The 22,133-nt window shown below is 43.5% G+C and overlaps 1 long non-coding RNA gene across 2 annotated transcripts in view; it reads left to right on the forward strand.

Annotated features, from left to right (window-relative positions):
• The window catches only part of LOC110255461, a 63,815-nt gene extending 48,941 nt beyond the window's left edge, over window positions 1–14,874 (forward strand). The window contains exons 4-5 of one of the 2 annotated variants that reach the window (XR_002335746.1): window positions 9,297–9,361; window positions 13,993–14,874. This is a non-coding gene — a long non-coding RNA (uncharacterized LOC110255461). Of the gene's footprint in view, window positions 1–3,790; window positions 3,864–9,296; window positions 9,362–13,992 lie in introns of those variants that run through there. The other variant, XR_002335745.1, reaches the window with a different exon arrangement.

The following is a 22,133-nucleotide window of genomic DNA, read 5'->3' on the forward strand; positions in this document are numbered from 1 at the left end:
TCAGGATCAAGACTAAGCTCAGCTCTGGGGGGCCATCACCTGTTGCACGTAACATGCTGACTTCCCTTGAGTGGCTTCATTTATCATAACAGTGGGAGATAAGGGGTAGAAGAATCTGTAAGAAATACTGTTAATGACAGTGCTGGTGGTCATTCAGCAGTCATAGAAAGAGCAGGCAAAATCTTTTGGGTAAAAGGTAAGTGTAACCAGACACTAGATTTACTAAGTGAGGTTTAAGTTTGAACATTATCCACTTCAAGCTGTAAAGAATCTTTACTGTCAAAATCTCTTCATGAAACAAATTAAAAAAAAAAACACCACTTTGTTATCTTGAGTCTACAGCCCTCTCACTTTTAATTTCCCTTTCTTATTGAGTGATTGCTACTCTAATGCCTTTTTATAGCCTGCCTTGGGGTTCTATCTCTTGCTGTCCTGACCAAGGGTCAAGGAATGCCAGTGGCCAGAAGCCGCAGGGAAGCAGATTTGGGTTCAACATAAGCAAGAAGAATGTTGCTTAAAGAAGAAAACCAGAAAGGATGACCATTTCTTTAAGAGTGATAATGAGTTGTCTCTGTATTAATAGCAATGATGGTAGAGATGAGGATAATAGCAACATCAATCACATTTCTTGACCATTTACTATATTCCCATGTGTTGTGCTACAAAATTTTTTCACTTAATCTCAAAAATACCTAAGACATGTTATGATCCATATCCATATATAGAGGATGAAAGTGAAGATGAGCTGGGCTGAACTACTGGCCCAGACTCACACAGTTAGAAAGGGGCAGCACAGGCTCTGAACACCTGCTTTGGAGCCCCAGCTCCAAAGCCTCTGTTCTCAATTATTAGGCTATTTGGTCAGGTTTTCCACACTGGAGGTGTTCGAGCATAAATTGGATTATTACATGAATGAAGGTATAAGCAGAGGATTCAAGCTTTAGATGAGGATGGAGGTCACCAGGCTGGTTAACAGCTAAGTCAGTAACTACACATTTTTGGTAATGGATGCTGTTGAGGATTTGACAACAGTCTGTGGGCTTTTTCCCTAGAAAAATCCATTTGTGCACACAGATGCAAAACCTCATAGTGCAACATCGTGGGGAGCGAGGATGCTCCTCCAACCCCTGGCACCATGTGTGGGCCTTTTGGGTAGAAAGTCATTGCTCAAAATACACTCTTGCTCTGGGACATGATCTTGGAGGTGACTTTCCCTCCACGTTCTAACTACAGGTGTTCAGATGGTGCCACTGCCCTATGGCACCAATAGAAAAAACCAAAGCCAAACACTGAAGTCAAAAGGAGAAGCCCTCTTTACACATTTCTCAAAGCAGGCTTTATGTGCCATTGGAAATCTCTCCCTTGGCTGTTACCACTTCAGGTGCATTCTGAATGACTCAGAAATAGAGACACAAACCATATGTAAAGCCTCCCCTCGTATTATTATTTATGGGGCACAAGAGCCTGCACCTCCCCAGCAACCCCCATTGCCAATAAAGAAGTGAAATCAAGTCTGGGGAGGAGGAGCGAGATGGTGGAGGGCAAAGTGTCTATGGAAGGAAATATTTTTATGTGTTGTTGATTTCTGGTTCCTGCCTCGCCTCCTAGCGCATGTGTTTCCAATCTGGAGTGAGCCCCTGAGCTCAGTGTCTAGAGAGAGGCCATCAGGCCCTGAGGCCCCTCCTCTGCTGCTCCCCATTTCCCCCCGCTCCCCCGCCTGCGCTCCAGGGACAAGAGCTCTGGTTCTGTGGGTCTGGAAAACATTCCTCAGCTGGCCTGGGCTCTCTTAGTCTGGCACCCGCCTCAAAAACATATAGGCATGCCTATGAGCACGTGTGCAGTGTATGGGGTTTCATTCTCATTTAAACCTTCTCTTTGGGACATTTGGATCGCAGAAGTTTCCGGGGGATTATGGATGCACGTTAGGCCCTTCCGGGTCCCCTGGGGAAGGTTATGGTGTTTTTCCTCTCCTCTGACCAGCCCTTCTACTTTAATGCATTGTTACATGCTTAATTGCTTTGGCTCCAGTCCTTGAGCAGGCCTTTCTGCACAGGTTCCTGACAGTTTCTGGGGAAGGCTCTGCAGGGAGGCAGGTTTGCAGAGCAGCAGACAGAAGGCCGAAGGATGGACAGACAGCATGTCTCTGTTGGGCCAGCCTTCGTTTCTGCTCTACTTTGACTCAGTCCCTCTAACTGTCTTTGAGTCATGGGTGATGGCCTCCCAGTTCCTTCCTCTGCCTCCACTTTTGTTCTTGTTCAATTCAGCCACCCTGCTGGCTGCCCAGCAACCTTTGTCAATCGCAAAAATGTCATTATGTGGCTCAAAAGCCTCCAGCTCCTCCCTGATATCTTGTTATAAAGAATAATCACAGTCACTTCTACCAGTTCTGGGGCTCTTGCTCTGTGCCAGACACCCAGCTGAGCGTTCTTTTTTTAAAATTATTTTCATTTCATTATAATTGATACACAATGTTCTGCTGATTTCTGTTGTACAGCAAAGTGACCCAGTCATATATATATATATATATATATATATATATATATATATTCTTTTTCTCACATTATCCTCCATCATGTTCCTTCACAAGTGATTAGATATCAGCTGAGCGTTCTTCAGGCAATATTCCCTATCATCTTCCAGACGGCCTTTCCAGGTGGGGTTTACTGTGCTCCCTTCACTGCTGAGGAGCTGGAGAGTAGGTACCTAAGGCCATACAGCTGGCCGGCACTGCCAGTGTGTAAAACTATGTGGCTCAGACCTTCACTGGGGCACCAAGTGGTGGGTAAATGAGGCCTCAAACCCAGCCAGGCCTCTGCTTGCCAAGCCCTTTGCCTCCACAGGAAGCCTCTTTCCTTTTTTTCTCTTTTTTGGTCTTTTTAGGGCCATACCTGCGGCCTATGGAGGTTCCCAGGCTAGGGATCCAGCTGGAGCTGTAGCCGCCGGCCTATGCCACAGCCACAGCAATGCCAGATCCGAGCCATGTCTTTGACCTAAACCACAGCTCATGACAATACTGGATCCTTAACTCACTGAGCAAGGCCAGGGATCGGAACCCCAAATCTCATGGTTTCTTGCCATATTTGTGTCCACTGTGCCACAACGAGAACTCCAGAAGCCTCTTTTCTGATTCACTCTGTATTCAGGGGTCAAATTTCATTCTTTAGATGTTAACCAACCACCTTCTGTGATTGAGCCCATGATTCTGGGCTGGTCCATTTGGTGCTGGTGCTCGTAGGGATCCAAACATAATCAAATAAGGCTCCTAAGCTCAGAGATGCACAGTTCTGTCAGGGAGATGGTAGAGGAAGGAGATGGCCAGAGGGTATGTTCTACTTCACCGGCTACTTGTAAAGGTAGGACTGTCCACAACACATGCTGGGAATGCAGAGGAAAGCTATCTTATCCACCTTGGATGGGGACTAGAAAGCCAGGAAGAGGGCTGGGATGGCTTCTTGGAGGAAAATGATGTCTGAGAAGTCGTAACAGCGAGGCCCAGTCAGCCAGATGGAGGGGGAGGCAGAGAAGAAGGGAGTTTCAGGCAGTAGGAACAAGAGCAAGGCACGGAGGTGTGAACGACACATTTCGGAAAAGCCCTTTGGTGAGTGAATTTGCAGGGGAGGTGCTTTAAATCTCAAGAGAAGATTCAGGTGGAGACTTTAGACAGAGTCAACCTATGAAAGCTCTTTACACAAAGGCTAAATACTAAATATTTTAGTATTTCCCATTTGCTAAAATAAGGGTAGACCTTCAATATGATGGACATTCTCCTGACGGCACCTACTTTCTCCAGGCAGGTCCCAGGACAGCAGGGAGGAAAGAGCTTTGAGTCACATGTACTGAGCTGCACATCATTTCTAGGCAAGTGTCCTTGACTTTTTCGGTCTTCACTCTGCCCATTATTTGCTTGATGCTGAAGTCTACCTCTGTTGCATTTTCACCACAAGCTCCACTGACTAATGAATTCTAAGGTCCCTTCCACCTCCTATCCCCAAGGCTTCATTGTATGAAATCTACTCTCATCACACCATTGTTTCCCTTGTGTTCTTGCACTATTTTGGGGGTGGGTGGGTGGAGGGGAGGGCCCACACCCACAGCATATGGAAGTTCTCCTGCCAGGGATTGAATCCAAGCCACCACAGCTGACCTACTGCCACAGCTATGGCAGTACTGGATCCTTAATGCACTGCACCACAATAGGAACTCCTGCACTATTAAAAAAAAAATGTATCCAAAGTAATATTTGGACATAAAGAGTCAAATAGTGTGACAGGGCTGATTGCAAAAAGAGATTCGAGTCCTACCTTTTTTGCAACTCTTGGCTTTTCCAACAGGTATTTACCTTCATGTTTCCAAGTAATTTGCTTATTATTTATTGTCGCTGTTGTTTTTTCATTTAAGACATCATGTGTTGGCCTCCTACCATAGGAAATGAGAATTTTAGTTTTCTTACCATTTGCCCTTGCTCTACACATATTTTTCCTCTCCATGTTCCATAATTATTTCACAATTTTGGTTAAATCAATACTACATTTTTATAGGATTATCGTTTTGTAAGTATTATTAATAATTGAGCCCCAAACTGTAATAATTACATTCCATTATTTTATAGATTTTTTTTCTGGGGTCATTTTTCTCCATTAAGTTTTCTATGAATCTATCCAGATTTTGCCACAAACTCTTAGAGAATTGCAAAAGCCCTCTCAAGCAGCGTCAGTAACACCAGGAGGGTCGTGGGTCCCTCTCTGCCTCTCAGGCCCCTCCCATGCCTGCCTCTCCTCCTCTGCTGCTGGGACCCACACTGGTTGCTCCCCAGGCCTGCTGCCATCTGTTCCAGGCTCCTGCCTCCCCCATTCCCAGTGTCCTGACCCCCTATTTTCTGAACACTGCGTCTTCTTTCTTGCTTTATCTTCTCCTTCCCTCACTCTTTTTTTTTTGGTGAAGCAGCAGCTTCTTGAGGTAAAGGGATGCAGGGTCCATGGGTACTTTTTTGAAAACATCTTTATTTGACTCTCATACTTGACTGGGTTTGACTGGCTGTAGAATTTTGGGTTGGGAAAGATTTCTGTATATACTGTTCCAGGACATTTTAGCATCTATTGTTGCTCTTGGAAAGTCCGATGTAATTCTTTTTAAAATTTTTTTTAAATTAGTAGTGATCTATAATGTTCTGTCAATTTCTGCTGTATAGCAAAGTGACCCAGTCATACATATATATATATACACACATTCTTTTTCTCACATTCTCCTCCATCATGTTCCGTCACAAGTGACTAGATGTAGTTCCCTGTGCTGTACAGCAGGATCTCCTTGTTTATCCACTCAAATGCAATAGTTTGCATCTACCAACCCCAAACTTCCAGTCCATCCCTCTCTCCTCCCCCCTTGGCAACCACAACTCTGTTCTCCATGTCCATGAGTTTGTTTCTTTCCTGTAGATAGGTTCATATATTAGATTCCAGATATAAGTGATATCATATGGTATTTGTCTTTCTCTTTCTGACTCACTTCATTTAGTGTGAGAGTTTCTGCGTCCATCCATGTTGCTGGACATGGCACTACTGTGTTCTTTTTAATGGCTGAGTAGTATTTCACTGTATATATGTGTGTGTGTTTACACACACACACACACACATACACACACACCCTCCATTGAAGAAGATACACGCACCCCTGTGTTCATCGCAATACTATTCACAATAGCCAAGACATGGAAACAACCTAAATGTCCATCGATAGATGAATGGATTAAGAAGTCCAATGCAATTCTGATTTTTGATTCCTCATATGTTAACTTTCTCTCTTTCTCTCTCTTTCTCTCATATGGGTTAATTTCTTTCTCTCTCTCTCTCTGGAAGCTTCTAGGATCTTCTCATTATCCTTCCCATTTGGGAATTTCACAATGATATGTCTTGTGTGGATTTTGGGGAGTCGTACTTGGTAGGCTCCTTTAGTCTAGAAACTCACTTTAGTTTGGGGAACATTCGTGGTATTATTTCTTTAATTACTACCTCCCTTAGATTTTTAAGTGTTCCTTTCAGCTGAAAATTGGATGTAGGACTGTCTGGATTTGTCCTCTAATTTCGCAGTTTTCCTCATCTAGCTTCCATTCTTTACCTTTTGTTCCTGGGAAATTTCCTGAACTTTAACCTCATATCCTTCCAATTGCTTTTGTGTATTTTTAATTTGCACTAACACTGAATCCCCAAGAGCTTTTTCTACTCTGAATGTGACTTTCTTCCAATAGCATTCTGTTCTTGAGCATGTTATCTTCTCATCTGTTTCGGGATGTTAATAGCTTGTTTTGTGAAAAAAAAAAAAAGTATTGCCCTTTCCCTCCATTGTCTGTCAACCATCTCTCTCTCTCAATCTGTGAACACAACTTTCCTGTTTAACCCCTGTTCGCATGTTAGAGGCTTTCATAAAATATTTGGAGGCCTCAACTGTCTATGCTTATTTAAGAGTGAGGCTGTAAAAAGTTCTCTGGAAGTTTTAGAGTAGAACCTCAACTGGATGACCAGGGAGTTTCACAGCATAATTTTTTTCCCCCCTGCTGGGGAAGGAGGAGGGACCCACAGTTGTCAATGCTGTAGCTCTTTTACTCAGAGGATTCCTCCAGTCTCCTGATAGAAAGGCATAGGCCTGGCTTGCAGGATTCTGGGTGTTTCAAGGGGCATGAGAGCAGGGGGCTTTCTTGTTCAGTTTGTAGACCTTCCTATCATCCCTCTGTTTCCATGTAGCCCACTTGCCCTGCCCTCTGCCGCATGTGGCATCCCCAAGTCCAGAACCTTCCTGTTGCAATCTTTCCTGCTGGTATTGGGGAGAGACAGTCATCGATAGGGTTGGAAAAGGGCTGGGGAAGGGATCTACCTCCTTCTAATATAGGTTTGCTTTTTTATTTTTATTTTTTGTCTTTTTGCCATTTCTTGGGCCGCTCCTGCGGCATATGGAGGTTCCCAGGCTAGGGGTCAAATCGGAGCCGTAGCTGCCGGCGTACACCAGAGCTACAGCAACACAGGATCCGAGCCGCTTCTGCAACCTACACCACAGCTCAGGGCAACGCCAGATCCTTTAACCCACTGAGCAAGGGCAGGGATCGAACCCACAACCTCCAGGTTCCTAGTCAGATTCGCCAACCACTGAGCCACTACAGAACTCCCAGGTTTGCTTTTTTCAGATCACCATGTCCACCAACTTCTGAGTCTTTTCGAGGTTCTGTGATCTGACCTGGCTTCTTGTTGTCTCTCCCTCTGCAACCACTCATTTTTAATTGTTGTCCCTCTGGTTGGTCAGCTTTCATTTGTCCATCCACCTCCTATCTCCCAACTTTTTGTTGATGTTGTCTTCTCTCTCATTCTCTTTGTCTCCTTATGATGTAATAGTTTTACCTTCATTTTAAAAGCATTTTAGAAGAAGAATTTAGATGAGTGATGTGATCAAGTTGCCATATCAGAATGGAAGTTATTTTACCTGCCTTTTCCTTTCCTAATCTTTAATCCCTCCTTTAAAAGTTATTTACAATAGCAGGGAATGCATTTTGAATATGATGGTACTGAAAAGCGTGCATTTGCTGAAGAGGCCAAAAATAGAAAATTTGCATATTCTAAAGCTGTGAGTACAGGAAACTTGCCAATGGATTTTGCTATCTGAACTAATTCCAAGGCAAAGAATTCTCAGTTCCCAAGGGAGGTGGTGTGGTCTCTTGAAGCAAGACACTGGATGGTGGTTGGGAGACTTGAGTTCTTCCAATTCCAACTTAAGTTTTCAGTTCTCCTACTGGAAAGTCATGCAAACTTGGACAGATTTTTTCTCCTCTGCGGGACTCAGTTTCCCCCAGAGGAAGAATCCTCTTAGTTCTTTATTGCTATGCCTGTGTTTTTTTAAGTCTCTGAGATTGAGCGCTCACCTAAAAAAATATCAGCTGCTGGGAAGGAAACATGCATGAAGGCAAACGCCCATAAAAAATGGTCTACATTCCAATCCAGTCCTCAAATTAAAAAAAGAAAAAAAAGTTCCCAGGAGTTCCCTTCATGACCCAGCAGTTAACGAACCTGACTAGGGTCCATGATGATGTGGGTTTGATCCCTGCCTCGCTCAGCAGGTTAAGGATCCAGTGTTGGTGTAAGCTGTGGTGTAGGTCGCAGATGTGGCTTGGATCTCTCATTGCTGTGGCTGTGGTATAGACCGACAGCCGTAGCTCTGATTTGGCTGCTAGCCTGGGAACTTCCATGTCATGTGGGTATGGCCCTAAAAAGCAAAAAAAAAAAAAAAAAAAAAAAATTCTCAGAGTTCCTGATGTGGCCCAGTGGGTTAAGAACCTGATATAGTGTCCACGTTGATGTGGGTTCAATCCCTGGCCTCTCTTAGTGGGTTAAAAATGAAGATTTGCCACAAGCTGCAGCATAGGTCACAAATGTAGCTCGGATCCAGTGTTGCCATGGTCATGGCACAGGCCTGCAGCTACAGCTCTGATTCTACCCCAGCCCAGGAATTGCCATATGCCACAGATGTGGCAGTAAAAAAAAAAGTCTCTATGTATTCTCAAAGAATCTCTTTTCATGTGGGGAAAATATTTTCCCTACTGTCTCTGAGATACTCTCCCCTTTCCCTGAGGCTTTGGTGCCAGTTGACTTCCAGGAAGAATCTTGGCTGTTACTCAAATAAGTAACATCCCTAAAAATGTCCATCCCTAAAAATGGAATAAGTTCTTTCACTGAGAAGAATTTCAGTGAATAATGCTTCCCCACCCCCATGTAGTGATGTATTTATTTGTGCCCTTGCATGTTTACTGCCCGCTTTCTCTGTTAGATCTTAAGTTCCAGGAGGGCCAGAGCCTGGAGTATCTTGTTTCTTGCTATATCTGTTGTTCCTTGTCCAGGGCCTGATATATGGGAGGTGATTTAACAAATAAATTGGATAATAACAATTCAGTGTTTCTAAAATCACTCATTCCCCAGAGAAAGAGGCTCATGACATGGCAGGAGATTTAATTGTACAAGTGCTCTTATCTTCAGATGAGGAAAAGTGGGGAAGAGCTATTTTTTTTTTATAGTGGGTAAAGAAGTGCAGTGGGGGTTTTATTTGAAACCAATAAGGAATACTCTGGAGATTTTGACGGATGCTAAGGTTAATTCATTCTGTTTGCTTTTGGACCAGAATATAACCTTTGCATGATTAATGTTATGGGATTAGAATAAAGAGAATAGAAAGTTACTGTATATAAAGTATATTACACGTATTGTTTTAGTTAATTCTCTCAACAACACAGTAAAGTAGGTATTATTATCCTGATTTTACAGACAAGAAAACTGAAGTCCACAAAGTTTATATAAATTGCACACAAATACAGCTGGCAATGTTAGAGGTAAGTTTTAAATGCAGAGAGTCTAACTTCTTAGTGTCTTAAAAAGATTTAAGATAAGGAAGAATTCTTATATTTCTCCTCATTTTCCACTGTTTTCATCACTCTTCATTTGTTTGTGTAGATCTAAGTTTCCATTTGGTATCACATTCTTTCTTTCTTCACTTTGTTTTATGTGACTTTTTTTTTTTTTTTTTTTTTTTTTTTGCTTTTTAGGGCCACGCACTTGGCATATGGAAGTTCCCAGGCTAGGAGTTGAATTGGAGCTGTAGCCACTGGCCTACACCACAGCCATAGCAATGCAGGATCGGAGCCTCATCTGTGACCTACACCACAGCTCATGGCAATGCTGAATCCTTAACCCACTGAGCAAGGTCAGGGATTGAACCTGCATCCTCATAGTTGCTAGTCAGATTCATTAACTGCTGAGCCACAACGGGAACTCCAAGGAATCATATTCTTTCTACCTGAAGCAAATCCTACATGTTTCTGTTAGTGTAGAACAGGTGGCAATTAACTTTCTCAGCTTTTTGTGTGTGTGTGTGTCTGAAAAAGTATATATATATTGCTTTCTAGGGATGCACTTGAGGCACATGGAGGTTCCCAGGCTAAGGGTCGAATCGGAGCTACAGCCACCAGCCTACACCAGAGCCACTGCAATGCCAGATCCAAGCTGCGTCTACGACCTACACCACAGCTCACAACAACGCCAGATCCTTAACCTGCTGAGCAAGGCCAGGGATCAAACCTGCAACCTCATGGTTCCTAGTAGGATTTGTTTCTTGCTGAGCCACGATGGGAACTCTCTGAAAACATATTTTTAAAAATTCGTTTTTGAAAAGTATTTTCACTGAGTGCAGAAATCTGGACTGATGTTTTTAAGTGCTTCAAAGAGCGCCTCTATTGCCTTGTAGTCTGTGTAGCTTCTGACTATGAGTCTGTCCTAATTCTTATCTTTATTCCTTTATACATAATGTTTATTTTTTCTCTGTCTACCTTCAAGATTTCCTCTTTATCTCTGGTTTAAATCAGGTTAACCATGATTTAACCATGATATATCTGTGAGTGTGTATATGCATGTCTTTTAATCCTGTTTGTGATTCTTTGAGCTTCTTGGATCTGCGGTTTGTTATCTTTCATTAATTTTGGGAAATTCTCAGCCATCAGTTCTTCAAGTAATTCTTCTGCCATGTTCTCTCCCTTTTACTTATGGAACTCCAATTACACATGTATTAGACCATTTGCTATTATCTCACAGCTTCTGGATACTCTTTTTTGTTGTTTTCCTTTCTTTTGGTGTTTCTCTTTCAACCACTCTGGAAGAGAATTGCCTATTCCTTTGAAGTTCCCTCAAGAGCTTCCTCTCTTCTTTCCAAATTAAGGTCTTGTCTACCAGACAGCCTATTACCAAATATTACTTCTTCCTTTGGTGACAATGGGATTATTCAGATCTGTGTAATGCAATAACAGGCAATTATGTGGACACAGAGACAGAAACTTTGACTTATTCATGTAGATTTGATCTACACAACAACTTGAGAAGCAGGCATAGAGAGACTCTAGATAAATTGACCAAGGTCACTGGGCTGGTAAGTGAGTGGTGAAGTCAGGCTAGCAGGCTCCAGAGACCCCTCCGTGTACCACTGGCTTATGGTGCTTACTGAAAGTTACTCAGCTTGAATTATGAGAAGTAGCCAAATGTGTACCTCCCAGTTCTAAATACCAAGTGCTTTCTACCATGTTAGACTGGAAAAATAAGCTTGGATGAGGGAGTTGACCTGAAGGAACTCTTGTACTTTTGGCCTTGGAGGTGGGTGTGTAGAAGAAGAAGGAGACTTGACCTGCCTCTTTGGCCAAATTGGACTCTACTCAGTGGTAGCTAATGGCCCAGGAATCTTGTCTTTCTTCCCTTACAGAGATCTCTTTCCAGGACAAAATCTGTTCCTGGCTTGCTTTTTTTTTTCCTTTCAGAACTGAGGTGAAGGGACCATTGCTAGTAGAAAGTCCCTTTCTGACTTTAGCATCTCATTTCTGAGGAAAGACCAAGGCCACCCCATGGATGCAGGGCACCAGTATTGTTATCAGCTCCAGAAACTGCCCAACACTAAGAGTGCTGACAAGGGCAGATGGTTCTGAAGGATAGTGTTTTTACCAGGAAGATGTGGCTAGGGAGGGAAGGAGTTGTGATGTCTCAGGACCTCCACATCACTCTAAAGCATTTCCAAGAGCAGAAAGTTTCGATCCCCTGGGTGCTGCTAGTCTTGCAAACTTTGGTAAGTAGTGTCCATGGATTTTCTAGACTTCTCAGAGTCCAGAGGATAAATACCAGGAAAAGCCACACAAATATAGGCAGTGTATGCTGGAACATCAAGCTGGTAAGGGAACATAAGGAAACCTCTAGGGAGATGGGCTCCAGTGATTTGGCTCAGCTGTCTGGTCATTTATACTGATGCTCTATTTGGAATGTGTGAAGATAGGATAGATATAAAAAATGGATATTTATGCTGAAGAAACCAATGTGATACACATTAATGTAATCACAGAAATAGTTACCAAGTATTTGCTAGAGAAAGGCTATGATTCCAGCCACTTTGTAGGCTCATAGATTTTTCAGATAGTATCTCTAGCTCCAAGAAACTTGAGCCTCACTGGAGAGAGAAGATGCACACATTTAAAAAGCTAGTCCTATAGGACAGCATATGGGAGAAGCAACATGACATAGTAATCTTCAAATGGGTATGCTTAGTTTCAAATCTTTTACTAGTTCTGTGGTTTTACCTAACTACCTGAGCCACATTTTCCTCATTTTTAAACTGGGAATACTGCCATTACTTCATACATATAAAATATTAAATGAGGAGGGCGTGCAAAGCACCCATGCTGGTGTTAGGCTCACAGTAAGACCTTATAATTTGTTGGATCTAAATGTAATGAAATAAGTGGCTGTGTGAGTTTGCTAGGCCTGCTCTAATGAGGTACACAGACTGGGTGGCTTAAACAACAGAATTTTATCCTCTCATAATTCTGGAGGCCAGAAGTCCAAGGTCAAGGTGTTGACAATGTTGGCTTCTTCTCTCCCAGCCTCTTGTGGTTTTCTAACAATTGGTGGTGTTTCTTGGCTTGTAGACACATCACCCAAATTTCTACCTTCACGTTCACAAGGTGCATGACTGTGTTACCTTTTCACAAGGACACTGATCCTATGTCCACCCTACTCTAGTATGTCCTCATCTTAACTAATCCATCTGAAACAACCCTGTTTCCAAATGAGGTCACATTCTGAAGTATGTAGGACTTCAACATGTGAATTTGGTGGTCGTGGTGGTGGGTACACAATCCAACTCATAATAGTTGGGTAAAGAAAAAATTCTGGAGAAGGTAGAGGAGATGGAGAGAGATCACTGGTATCCAGAGTGACCAGTGAAAGCTTCTTAGATTGTATGGGGCTTCATCCAGGACTTGACAGTTGGCAGGAGCTTGGTGGAAGTGAGGCAAGGCGAGGGGGTGGTAATTACCCTGGGGGAAAATGTGGTGAGCAAGGCTTTAAAGACAGAAATGTGGCGATATGCTTGAGTAAAACAACCAGGCTGGATTGGAGAGCATGGGCCAGGGAGTACTTTGGAGGTCCTTGACTGCTGAAGCAAAGAGTTTGCACTTCATACCCTTAGCATGAAGAAGCCATTGAAAGATTATGACACATACCCCAGAAACAAATAAGCAGTCCCAGTAAGACCTGGATTATGTAAATATTTGCTCCAGTGGTTGAAAATGACACTAGAGACCCATATTACTAGTGCATTTGCTATGAATTACTGTGCAGTAGTGAAGTGAGTTGAGTGAATTTTTGTATATACTTGGTCTCTTGGCTGGCTGGATTTGTGGGTATGGTCTGTAATCACATGAGAGCTTGTCTATGGGCCAAGTGACCTGGTTTATATGGGGATATATGGGGATTGGACCAGATGGCTAGAATATGTAGTGTTCTCAGGGCAGAAGAGGGGCTGCACAATGGAGATCGGGTAGATTGTGTTAATCAGGAAATGCTGGTGAGGAAGGGGAGCTCCGGTTGTCTCCCTGAATGGAGGGATGACAGAAAACACAAAGGGCAGTTTCAAGAAGCTCATGTTTCATAGGCTGTCCCAGTTCACTGCCCAGGCCATTCATCCTTGCTCCATTAGAATCTCAACACCTAGGTCATACCAGAGCCAAAACCTCATGGAAAAGTGTCAGTCGTTTGGCCTATAGGATGCCAACTGATTTCAGGGGAAACTCCTGTTTAATCTCAGTTGTCGGTTGCTGTGGCAGCAAATCAGCACAGTCCTAGCATCCGACACATCTGACACATCACTCAGGGCAACAGCCACATCTGGCACCACGCAATTCTTATGGGCAACCCCGTAGTCACCATGGACTGTGTAGGCTCTGTAATTAACTTGTCAGCGCTCTCCACTGGTGGCCAGGAATTTCCACCAGTCCTGGAGGGCTTAGCTTAGGATGTGAGCTATAGAGTGGGAAGGTCTTGCCCTGACTCTAAGAACCAAGCCTGGCACTTCCGGTGGGCAAGTTTGTGGCTTGTCTGTGTACTTTGGGTTATGCAGAATTCTGTTTAGGAGCACTTCATTGTTGTTCCTTAGGAGCCGTTATGAAGTCCCCATTACAGAGAGAACCCAGACTCAGAGCAAATGCAAGCTGACCAGACCTTTCCAATGTGTAAGTACTTAGAGTTTACATGTAACTAGCATGGTGCTCACTGTATGTCAAACTCCACTGGGTTATCTGCACCTGGGTTTCTTTCCCTATGGTTTCCCACTCATCTGAGAATTGGATACCAAACCTATTTCCTTTCCAGAGTGACCTTTGGCCCTCATTATCCCCCAACATTGAGATAATGCATGTAAAACACCTTAATTGTTTGGCACTTGACATATCACAAGTTCTGAATAGACAGTGGATAGAAACAATACTTAGAGTCACTCCTACAACATGCCAGTTGCAGCCCCCTCAGTCTAGAAATCACCCTTTACTTGGGTTTCTTATGAACAGTCACATCCCAATGGCAACACTGACAGCAGTTATCAGGGAAGGAAATGGGAAGAGGTGTTGGCTTCTCTGGTGTGGCCAGAAGTCATGGTATCAGCTTTAATTGGTGATCCAGGAAGGGTGTGTGTGCTTTGCAGATATGGCAGGCATTGGTGGCCTCTCTTGTTTTCTTTTTCAGCTCTAAGTCATTCGGTAGAAAAATCCAAAGCTGGAAGAAATGTTGGGGTAATAGTTGATTGCCTGTAGTTTTATCCATTAAAAGGGTTTTAAGTTAGAGAAATAAACCTTCATCTTTTTTTACCTGTGGCTTAGTATCTTCAGTATTGTTCTGGACACCATAAGATACAAAAAAAGACAGAACACATAGTTCCTGTGATCAAAAATCTATTATTTAGTTAGCTAAAGAAGATATTTGTACAGGAAAACAGTAAATAAATAAATTCAGGGGAGTTCCCGTCGTGGCTCAGTGGTTAATGAATCCGATTAGGAACCATGAGGTTGCGGGTTGGATACCTGGCCTTGCTCAGTGGGTTAAGGATCTGGCATTGCTGTGAACTGTGATGTAGGTTGCAGGTGTGGCTTGGATCCCGTGTTGCTGTGGCTCTGGCGTAGGCCAGCAGCTACAGCTCCGATTCGACCCCTACCCTGGGAACTTCCATATGCCGTGGGAGTGGCCCAAGAAATGGCCAAAAGACAAAAGAAAAGAAAAAAAAAAAACACAAAAAGAAATTCAGGAAAAGATTTTTTGAAACTTCCCAAGTACTACCCAATGCAATCTTTGGATCAGTGCCGTTCCTATCAAGATACCAAAGATAATTTTTGCAGAAATGGAAAGATTTATCAAATTCAAATGGAATCTCAAGGGACTGCAAATAGTCAATAAAATCTTGAAGAAGAACAAAATTGAAGATATCACCCTTACTGATTTCAAAATTTACTACAAACTACAGTAATCGACACAACATGGTATGCGCATAAAAATAGACATTTAGACCAATAGAATAGAGAGCCCAGATATAAACCCCTGCATGTATAGTCAGACGATTTTACTTTTTTAATTTTTTTATTTTTTTGTCTTTTTTTGCTATTTCTTGGGCCGCTCCAGCGGCATATGGAGATTCCCAGGCTAGGGGTCTAATCGGAGCTGTAGCCACTAGCCTACGCCAGAGCCACAGCAACGCAGGATCCGAGCGGCATCTGCAACCTACACCACAGCTCACGGCAACGCCGGATCGTTAACCCACTGAGCAAGGGCAGGGACCAAACCTGCAACCTCATGGTTCCTAGTCAGATTCATTAACCACTGCGCCACGACGGGAACTCCAAGCCAGACGATTTTGAACAGAAGTTCCAAGACCATTTGTAGAGGAAAACACAGGTTTTTTTGTGGTTTTTTTTGTTTTTTTTTTTACCATGGTTCATGGAAAACTGGACATCCACTGCAAAAAATAAAATTAGACGCTTATACCATCCACATAAATTAACTCAAAGTGGATAAAAAAATCTAAATGTAAGGGCTAACACTATAAAACTCTTAGAAGAAAACACAGGGGGAAAGCTCATGACATTGAATTTGGCAATGATTTTTTTGGATATGACACCAAAAGCATAGGCAACACAAGGACAAAAAGTAGTTAAATTGGACTTCATCAAAATTTACAACTGTGCACATCAAAGGACATCATCAATAGAGTGAAAAGGCAAGCCACAGGATGGGAGAAAATATTTGCAAATCATATATCTGAAATAGGATTAATATCTAGAATACATAAAGAAGTCCTACAACTCAATAACAACAAAAACAACCCAATTTTTAAAAAGACCTATTGTATAGCACAGGGAACTATATTCAATATCTTAAAATAACCTAAAATGAAAAAAAATCTGAAAAAGAACCACTTTGCTGAGTCATTTTCTGTACACCTGAAACTAACACAACAGTATTATTAATTTTTTTTGTCTTTTCTTTTTTAGGGCCGAACACGAAGCATATGGAGGTTCCTAGGGTAGGGGTCAAATCGGAGCCGTAGCCACCTGCCTTGCACCACAGCCACAGCAACACCAGATCCGAGCTGCATCTGTGAACTACACTACAGCTCAGGGCAACGCTGGATCCTTGACAGACTGAGCAAGGCCAGGGATTGAACCTGCATCCTCATGGATACTAGTCAGATTCATTTCCACTGAACAATTACAGGAACCCCTAACACAACATTATAAATCAACTCTTCTTCAATAAAAAAAAAAATGTTCAAAGGACTTGAATAGACAGTTCTCCAAAGAGGATATACAGATGACCAATAAACACACGAAAATGTGCTTAAATCAGCAGTCGTTAGGGAAGTGCAAATTAAAACCACAATAATATCCAACTTCTCATTCCTTAGAATATAAAACAAAAACAGAAAATAACAAGTGCAGCAAAGGTAGCAGAGGAACTGGAAGCCTTGTGCATTGCTGGTGAGAATATAACAGGGTTCAGCCACTGTGGAACACAGCATGGCATTCCTCAAAAAATTAAGCATTGAATTACCACATGATCCAGCAATTCCACTCCTGGGCATCCACTCCAAAAAAAATTGAAAGCAGGAATTCAAATAGACCCACGTACACCAATGTTCACAGCACATTATTCACAGTAGCTAAAGATGGAACCAACCCAAATGTCCATTGACAGATTAATAAATAAATCAAACAAACGTGATATGACATGAATGAAAGTTAAAGCTACTATGCTAAGTGAAATAAGCCAGACAGAGAAAGACAAATACGGTGTGACCTCACTTATATGTAGACTCTAAAACAAGAAAAACAAGAAACTCATAGAAGAAGAGGTCACATTTGTGGTTAACAGCGATGTGGTGGGGCTGGGAGAATTGGATGAAGATGGTTGAAAGGCAGAAACGTCCAGTTATAAGATGAATAAGTAGTAGGATGCCATGTTCAACACAATGACTACAGTTAATACCATATAATCTATAGGAAAGCTGTTAAGAGAGCAAATCATAAAAGTCCCCATCATAGGAAAAAAAAAAAAAGTTTGTATCTGTATGAAATGATAGAGTTAAGGAAACTTACTGTGGTGATCGGAGTACCTGACATGGCTCGGTGGAAACGAATCTGACTAGCATCCTTGAGGACGCAGGTTCGATCCCGGGCCTCGCTCAGTGGGTTAAGGATCCAGCGTTGCCATGGGCTGTGGTGTAGGTTGCAGGCTTGGCTTGGATCCTGCGGTGCTGTGGCTGTGGCTGTGGCTGTGGTGTAGGCCGGCAGCTGCAGCTCTGATTTGACTCCTAGCCTGGGAACCTTCATATGCTGCAGGTGCAGCCCTAAAAAGACAAAGAAAAAAAAAAACTTACTGTGGTGATCATTGCAGGATATATATAAGTCAAATCATTAAGCTGTACAACCTAAGTGTGTATAGTAGTGTATGTCAAGGATATCTCAGACAAACTGGAAAACCCAGTAGGATTTGGTTAGGAAATGCATGGAGGGTGCAAAGAGGTTTGGTCTGGCAGGAGCTGCAGGCAGGCTGTCAGCTCTGAGCTGGGGAGGCTGGAAAGATCATGGGGCACAGGAGGGGTGGGGACCGGGCAGGCTCCTGGGAAGCAGCCACATGCCAGGAAGAGGAAGCATTGCTGCTCTGTTATCAGAATGGTCTGGAGCGAAACAGCAGGAAAAGGGAGGCAGGGAGATGGGCTGGGATCCTACTGAAGCCACCAGGGCCAAGGTATCAGGACTTGGGCTAGGGGACTATTAGACGGGGGGACGAGGGGCCCTGGCAAATCCTTGTTGCTGGGCACGGTCCCCCCCTTCTCCTCCTGGTGGCCAGTGGTCGTCTGGGTCCTCTGCAGTGAGGAGGGGAGGATCAGAACATCCCCACCCTCTTCTGTTTGGACCTTTCAAAATGTGGTCAGATGCGTATGAAGGATAGTGTTTATCTGGGGAAACATCTCCAAATCGTGGTCTTGTATAGCAGATGAGAGAGCTGGGTTAGGTAGCTGGGGCTGGAATAATAATTGCTCCATATGTACCACGTGCCAGGCACTATGGAGGGTAAACGTAAGAGTGAAAAGATGACAGGCATCTCTTCTCACATGGCCACCTGCTCTCGATCTGTCGCCCCCTTTCAGTGAGCTCACATGTGCCAGAGAGCCTGGCCCAACACCTGGCAGAGGGTAGAGGCTTAAATGGTACCTATTGTTTTCCTGCTCCTCACGGCTCTGGGTGTCCTGTCAGAATCATCCTTCATCACTCTGTCACTGCTCGCATGTGCTGTTGCACACATACCTCTTTCCCCCTCTTTCTGGTTGCTGTAAAGCTAATCCCGGATCACCCACAGGCATGAGCTCACCAGGCGTGAAGCAGGATTGACATCGCCTAGCAACTAGGCAAATAGCTCCTGCAGGCCCCACAGGGGCTCCAGAACCTCATCCCTGGGGCATGTGGGAACGGAAGAGCTTCAGCTGAAATAAAGACACAAACAAACGGATCTGGTCCCCAAACATCACGCTTCATGCACGGACTCTCAGGGGCATGATCTTATTTGCATCCTGCTTAACCACCCTCTCAAGCTCCAACACGTCCCTGAAAGGGTCAGATAGGAGGGCTAAGCAGTCAGGGTTGGAAAATATATAAAGCTTGCACACAGAGATTCACACACACACATAGTTTGTTCAGACTTCCTGTTCCCTCCGTCTACGCTGAGTCAGGGGAGCTGGTTGCACGTCAGAGGCCATCAGCCATCCTGCATGTCTGGATCAGTGAATGAAGACAAAAGTTGCTCAGGTCAGAAATGTTATGCAACCCTCTGTGACAGATGTCCACCCCACTTCCTGGTCCTCCTCCACCACACAAACAGCACTAGATGGGAAAGTTCAGCGCCCAGAGCACAAAGTGCTGCCATCCGCCGCGACAAGGGGGAGGCGGTGGGTGCCTAGGAGCTGAGCTATGTCCACAGCAATGGGGAGTCCTGGTTTGCTTGTGGACGTGCTTTGGGGGCTCCATTCCTGCAGAGGGATGATTTTAAGTAACGAGAGAGAGAGTTTTCAGCAGGGCAGCTGTGCAGACGAATTTTCTGCCAGATTGCTGGGTCAGAGGTGGGAGGAGGGCAGAGTGAGTGATGCCGTGATTTTGCCTCCCACGGCCCCATCTGGGGAAGGAGGCGTGATTAAAAGCCTGGAATACAAGGCCTAGAGGAGAAGCCTCCACTTGGAGGTGATGGCTTCCCACCAGGAGGAGAGTGAGGTTGGTTGGGCTTCCATACTGCAGAGTAGCTAGTGACCCTGGTTGGGTTGACAGGGGCTGGGACCTGGGTCCTGGATCTGCCTCTCACTAGCTGTGTGGCACCAGGTAATTTGTCCTCTGCACACTGAGACTAGTGATGCTCTTAGGATGCGTATGGTTGAAGCCCCAGGCCCGGAGCCCTGGTCACGTCTCTCTCACTCTAACCACCTGGTGCTTGTGGAGTTTTCAGACCTGATTCCACAGCCAGCTCACCTGGCTGCCTTTCAGCTTGAACATCATCATCTATCTCGTCCCTCAGTCTCTGGACTTGACCATTTGACTCTCACATAATCAGGTCCTGTCTTCCAGTTGGTCCTTTCCGTCCCTATCCCTGCTCTGGCTGGTCACAGCTCCTGACTCAGCTCTCTTGGCATCAAATAAAGTCTGTTGTTCTGATCCTGTGACCAGATCCTACCTTATAGAAATGATCATGCCTCAGGCCTACACAGAACATTTGCAAGCTAACTGAATATGCAAGGTTTTAAAAAATATTAACCCAATTCATATATATTTAGGCTTCCGTGCTTTTACTTCCTCAAGCATCATCTGAGTCTTGGGACTGGGCCAGAGCCAGGGTTTTGGGTTCTGATCTTGGAATATTTTCCTCTTGTAGAACTGAGGGAGGAATTAGGGTGACCCTGAGTGGATTGTGAGCCAGAGCTGATCCAGGATGAATCTGAAATGAAAAGGGGTCTGTAGAAATGACCATCTCCCCATTTTTTTTTTTTTTTGTATTTTCTGTCTTTATAGGGTTGTACCCGCGGCATATGGAGGTTCCCAGGCTAGGGGTCTAATTGGAGCCGTTGCTGCCGGCCTGTGCCAGAGCCACAGCAACACAGGATCCGAGCTGAGTCTGTGACCTATACCACAGCTCACGGCAACGCCAGATCCTTAACCCACTGAGCGAGGCCAGGGATCGAACCCGAAACCTCATGGTTCCTAGTCAGATTCGTTTCCACTGCACCATGACGGGAACTCCCATCTCCGCATTCTTACCTAATCTAATGGGTACCATCAAATTTTTTGACCGTTTTATATTTTATTTTTTGGCTGAGCCTGTGGCATGTGTAATTTTCCAGGCTAGGAATCAAACCCTTGCCACAGTAGCAACCCAGGCTGCTGCAGTGACAGTGCCAGATCCTTAACCTACTGTGCCACAAGGGAACTCCTGTTCTATATTTTAATGCAAACTTGTATCTATTCAAAATCTAACATCTGTCTAACTATTCAAAGTCCCGGTGGCTGATACTATCACAACCTTAGTAACAAATGTGATTGTAGGTGTAGTTTTGCATAGATTATTTTACCTTTAGGAAATCCAGAATCTCTAGAAATTATTAAAACTATGAAGAGATTGACTTTTAGATCAATCTCTGGCCAAATGTACCCACATCAAAATACTGGTATTTTCTTTGATCCTGAAGCAGAACTGTAGCATGTATGGATTTTATTTTTTATTTTATTTTATTTTATTTTATTTTATTTTATTTTATAGCAGATCTATTTCAACACAGTTCTATTTATTCTTTGTTCTATGTTTATTTATTTTTGTTATAACTGGTTTACAGTGTTCCATCAATTTTCTACTGTACAGAGTGGTGACCTGGTTACACATACATGTATCAATTCATCTGAAGTGGTTAGACATAGTTCCCAGTGCTATACAGCAGGATCTCATTGCCCATCTATTCCCAAGGCTACAGTCTGCATCTATTAACCCCAGATTCTCAGTCCATCCACTCCCTCCCCCTCCCCCTTGGCAACCACATGGACTTATTTTAATCTTTACTTAGGAATGATATTTGTGCAAAGTTATCATTCAGTGACATGTACACTCATATGTCAGGAAGATAGCATTCTGCATTTTTGTATTCCCAGGTAATGTTAACCAAAGTAAAAAATACTATTAGAGAACCAATGCTATTAGATATGTTTTTTTTTGCTGGAAAATTTCTCAAGTAAGGGGATCATGTTCAGGAAATAAAACTCAAAAATATAAATTCTTCTACAAAATTTCTCTAAGCAAGCCTCTTTCGAATTCTTTAGTTGACAGCAATACTTAAAAAAAAAAAAAAAAAAAAAAATCTTGAGAGTTCCTGTTGTGGCAAAGTGGAAACGAGTCTGACTAGTATCCACGAGGATGCGGATTCAATTCCTGGCCTCACTCAGCAGATCAGGGATCCAGCGTTGCCTTGAGCTGTGGTGTAGGTCGCAGATGTGGCTTGGATCCCATGTTGCTGTGGCTGTGGTGTGGGCTGGCAGCTGTAGCTCTGATTCAACCCCTAGCCTGGGAACTTACACATGCCACCGTGGGTGCGGCCCTAAAAAGCAAAAAAACTTTTAACTGTAAACTCTTATCTTTCAATGTTCTGATTTTGCCTGAACCTTGAAAATGTCGAAGTGCCATTAACTATTTTATCATCTGTTTCTTCTCAAAAAACTAGTGTTT

This window comes from Sus scrofa, chromosome 9 (genome assembly GCF_000003025.6).
Source record: "Sus scrofa isolate TJ Tabasco breed Duroc chromosome 9, Sscrofa11.1, whole genome shotgun sequence".
Taxonomy (NCBI): Eukaryota; Metazoa; Chordata; class Mammalia; order Artiodactyla; family Suidae; genus Sus; species Sus scrofa.